Source organism: Adiantum capillus-veneris, chromosome 18, assembly GCF_014529385.1.
Source record: "Adiantum capillus-veneris isolate H3 chromosome 18, ASM1452938v2, whole genome shotgun sequence".
Taxonomy (NCBI): Eukaryota; Viridiplantae; Streptophyta; class Polypodiopsida; order Polypodiales; family Pteridaceae; genus Adiantum; species Adiantum capillus-veneris.
This window is the reverse complement of record NC_140948.1, coordinates 138,211,977-138,217,408: the sequence shown is the minus strand read 5'-3', so window position 1 is coordinate 138,217,408 and position 5,432 is coordinate 138,211,977.

Sequence of the window (5,432 nt, the reverse complement as noted above, 5' to 3'; positions counted from 1 at the left end):
CAAGCTTACCTTTACTTTTGCATTTTAGATTAAATGTTTTGCAAGATTTTTTTAAAAGTGAACCAGTGAGTGACACACAAGTGGAGGCCCTCGCCTCCTCTACTTCCTTGAAAATTTTAAGCTCCATATTTATATATATATATATATATATATATATATATATACACACACACACACACACACACACACACACACACACACACACCCCAATAGAATTAGAGCACTGCTAAGTTTGTTAAACAAGAGCTAGCACCTCATGAAAAATAATTTCTATGAGAAGCTCCCAAGCATGGTATCAAAGAATGCTTTGGAGCATCCATCAAGAGGTTGTGTCATGCATCACTTTTAAAAATTCGATAGACTATACATGTAGGAAGAGAATATTGACAGTGTTCCACTTGGAAGAGAAGATAGCCCTATGAGAATAGAGGCGATGGTTCCTTGGCCACAACAACGTGTTGGTCACATACCAGTAGTAAATAAATGGATGTGTATTTGAGAGTCTGAAAGTTATAGTATTGTCATAAATTTATAAATTATGCAAAAATTAGAGCAATCCATCCAAAATTGGTATAAGGGTCTTTTAGAAACTTTTAAAGTTTGAGCGGTATTTGGGAATTTCCACAAATTTTATAGTTAACTAGCTCGCGCGCCCCGCCTACTGGCGGGCCTCACTCGCTCTTACCACCTCACTCTATATGTGTTTGTGTGTGTGTGCATCTTTATACATTTCTCAATGACACACACACGATCGACAGTCACACGATCGACACTTTCTGTCTTTGGCCCCTTTAAACTACTCCTGGTACATTTAACCCCTTTTGCATATATATATATATATATATATATATATATATATATATATATATATATATATATATATATATATATATATATATATATATATAGAGAGAGAGAGAGAGAGAGAGAGAGAGAGAGAGAGAGAGAGAGAGAGAGATAGATAACATAAAAGCACATGACTAAAGAGACATATTTTTAAAAAAAACAGTTTACATTATTGCCAAAAAGGCTCATGAACATATCTGCATAGCACTCTAAGTCGTGCTATTTCAATAGGATCAAGATATTGCTCTCGAGCTCTACAAACTTCTCTTAAATCTATTTTTTGAACCCAGCTCAAGTAAATCTTGTAATGACGAATCAACCCAAGCTCTTGCTTTAAGAGCATGAGCCTAATGTTGGGAAAGAAATAGGGATCAAGCAACTTGATGTAAATCGTGTCCAACTCTTCATCTACATATGACCCCCAAACAGTGTAGTTTTTCTCAATCACTTCCCATGCCCATTGCCATCCCCATTCAACAGGTAACAAAGTTTCTTCAAAGGCATTAACAATAAATTTTTTTACACTTGGAAAAATATTCACAATTTCGTGGGCCATTTAATTGGTTGCAAGAAAAGAAGACAACATTAGTACTCAAAGCTTAAAATGAGAGAGAGAGAGAGAGAGAGAGAGAGAGAGAGAGAGAGAGAAAGAGAGATGATCAACATGGCCACTTACACTTTAAAAAACTATAAGCGCAATACGAACACTTCAATTACTAATTGTCATGCCAAAAAGTGTCAAGAGGTTCATTAGTTCAAAGTCTTTACAACAACCTCAAATTTTTTGTTTACAACGACTCATATTATACTCTAATAACTGGACGGATGAGAATCACTCCAATATACCACATTGATAAACTTCACAATTAGTTTCAAAACTTGAAACTCTTCATCCAAAATGTAAGATTTGTGATTGTGATATATCTTTCGCAATTGAATATCACAACCACAAACATTGACGTAATAAATATCAACCATATGTAGTTCTTGTAGGAGTCTCATCAATTTTATTTCGCTCAATATTTGTGACACTTTGCATAGTGTAATGCTTAACCGTCCACAATTTCCATACCACCCATCAGCATACGAATACACCCAATGATGCCACCAACACCATGTACCATATCCTTGACAAATGTACTCTTCCTTAACTTTCAAATATATAATCATCCTTATATGTATTGGGAGAATAGCCAATACATGATGACCCATGTTAACCTACATTAGCAATTCACAAATCTCTCTCTCTCTCTCTCTCTCTCTCTCTCTCTCTCTCTCTCACACACACACACACACACACACACATTAACCTATGTAGTAGATAAAAACCCACTTGATTAAGCCAACAGTAACTAAAAAAATATGGTACTTAGAACGCATAAACAATGGATCAAAGTGTTGGATCATCTAGCGAAGTTGAGCCTACGACACACTCTACTTGGAACTCTCAAGATCCAAGGTCCGACACGTCGAACACTGCGATCGAGGCGTCAAGGTGATTCATCCAAAGAATAGATTCTAAACATCCATTCATTCACTCCATAGGGACCGTATGAAAAGTTGCAATTGAGAGGGCGTTGCATACCTAACTCTCGTACAGTTATTCGCATATCATCTATATCAAACTCTATGTGATAATAACCTACAACACTTCTAAAATATCTTGGTTCATATAATGCCAAGACAGAATGTCTGCAATAATATTGAAGCCTGCAATGAAAATAACAACCAACCATTCAGACATAAAAAGTAACAACACATTTAACGTCATATGGATTCAAGTTCAACCTTTACGCACCGAAGGATCTCAAAATCCTTGACAATACGAATAATATCCTCAGCATGTGCAGGACCCCTCCACAATGGAGGATCTAGAAAAAATGTTACACGTGTAAACATACAAATAAAGGCCAATAAGTTCTCATTCATGGTAAAAGTAAGTAACAAAGATAAGATTTTACATTTACATACCTCTAATATAAGTAGGTACATCATTGAGGGTGTACGAAACCATGATGTATCGTGCCATTCTTTATCTACTCTAACAGCACAGATTTGGAAGTTTAAGAGGAACAAATATGAAATAGAATAAAAAAGACTTTGACGATCATGCCATAGAGAATCATGTCCTTCTTTCTTTTGTTTTAGTGAAGGATTTAAGATAGAGAGAGAGAGAGAGAGAGAGAGAGAGAGAGAGAGACAGAGAGAGGAATGAAAACAATTCAAAAGACTTTGAAATTTCACAACTTCACAAAGAGACAATACAAAATAGTTATTCAAAGTGTAGCCTTCGAGAGACCACGTTAGGGATTCTATAAGTCCAAGGACCTATGTTGTATACATTTTGCAAAATACGGGGTGGTGTTTCAACTTGAGTAAATATCCTCAATCGATATGGTGTAGTGCGGTCTCCAGCAACCCCCACCTATTGTGCATTGACTGGCCTCTCGTCACTCATAAACTAAATACTAACTTGAATTTGACGATGCTCGTGGTTCGAAGAAAAGGCAACATGGTAGTATCCAAGAACTTCCATGGACATATCTCTACCTAAGTATAACATTTCATAAATACCTACGATGATAAAACCTCGATGGGAGTGATCTCTGCAAATGAATCCATGAATTATGTAGAGCAATAAAAGCTTAAAACTACAAATATATCATATATAAAAACTCTTACAATATAATATGAGTTTGATCAAATAAGATCACTAAAAACATAGCAGGAACTCTTCCCCTCCATTGTGGTGGATCTTCAACAGAGTAAGTCAATGTATAAGCCAATCTTCTCAAGAAAATAATAGGTCAAGTTAATAATAAACTAATTTAAAAAAGAAGATAAATACCTCGAATGAATTCAGTGATGTGACCCACTACATAGGAGGCACTGCGTCGAGGATCCATCTGCGGGAAATACATTGATCTAAGAGATATGAATAAAATTTAACATCAAGTGTGTCTGACTTTAAGTGAGAGCCACAATGTCAATTTGAACTTATTGTTATGACCTCACTAGTTGTAATACTTCCTTGAATACAATGTTTGGAGTGTAGTAACACTCCGCTTGAATGTTTTCAATATTGACAACAATCCTCATAGAAGCTACACTTCGTACACGTGACATTGCAACATACAACTGTCCATGAGAGAAGATCGATGACTCAAGATATAGACCAAGAATTCCAAGTGTTTGCCCTTGTGCTTTGTTGATAGTCATCCCAAAAGCAAGCTTGATTGGAAATTGACGACGCTTCATTAAATGGAATCCCCTGATGGCTTCCAATAATAAAGTCAATACTTGGAAGAAAAACTCTCTCTCCAATATTTGATCATGTAACTATCTCTGCCTCAATTACCTTATGATGAAATTGCTTGCATATCAATCTAGTTCCGTTGCATAATCCACGTCTTGGATCCAAATTGCACAGCAACATGATAGGAGCATTTTCTTTCAAGACTAAAGCATGGGGTGGAAAACCACCACCAAGAGTAAGGCTATTCAGATATTCAACTGTGTACAAATGTGTGTTTTCCTGTGACATACAAATTGAATCTGCACTCAAATACTCTTTGCAATCTCCATGCATTCTTTGCAATGCATAGTCATTAATTAAATCCACCCCTTTATTCCGTGGAGCAAGTATTGCTCAATCTCTGAAAAAAGTTGCATGATCTTGCAAATGACACAAATCTTCATATATAAAGCTTAGAAGATCTGCCAAACTATTTCTTGGAAGCATCATCTGTGAAGGTATTTTGACTCTGTCTAAGTCTCCTCCATTATCCATAACCCCATTGCCAATATCAAGCACCCAATGGGAAAAACTTTGTTGAAGTGAATTTGAACCACAATCAACTATACGCATATTTTTGGAAAGCTTCAGTATCTTCGTGTATTTCCATATGTGAGAATGACACAACGAAGCATTTACAATGTCTGTATGACTACCTTTTGGTACAACAGGTAGTATTTGTCGAAAGTCACCTCCAAGCAAAATGACTTTTCCACCAAACAAAGTATCTCGCTGCATAATATCTCTTAAAGTTCTGTCCACTGCTTCAAACACATAGCGATGTGTCATGGGAGCTTCATCCCATATAAGTAAAGCTGCATTCCTTAGAAGTTTTACAAGTTGACTATTTACCTTTATATTGCAAGTTGCTTTAGAGTGAAGCTCCAAAGGTATCTTAAACCTAGAATGAGCAGTTCTTCTATTACTCAAAAGCAAAGCTGCAATACCCGAGGATGCACATGCAAGAGCAACTCTACAACTTCCTCGCCTCGTGAAAGAAGTACATCATATAAGTAAGTTTTTCTTGAGCCACCAGGACCATCTAGGAAAAATACCTTCCCGGAATGTGTATCAACAGCTTGGAGCACTTGGTGATAAGCATCTTGCTGATCCTCATTTAAGGAAGTTTCCATACAATCTACTATACTACACTGTTCATCAACATTTAACATTGTTTCTTCAGCCATAGCACCATTTTCACTTAAGGATACCAATGTTGAGTCTATTGCAGGCAACATATAATCGCAAAGCCTCTTGCCATGTTGTTGCAAAAAGCATTCTATATGAAGCA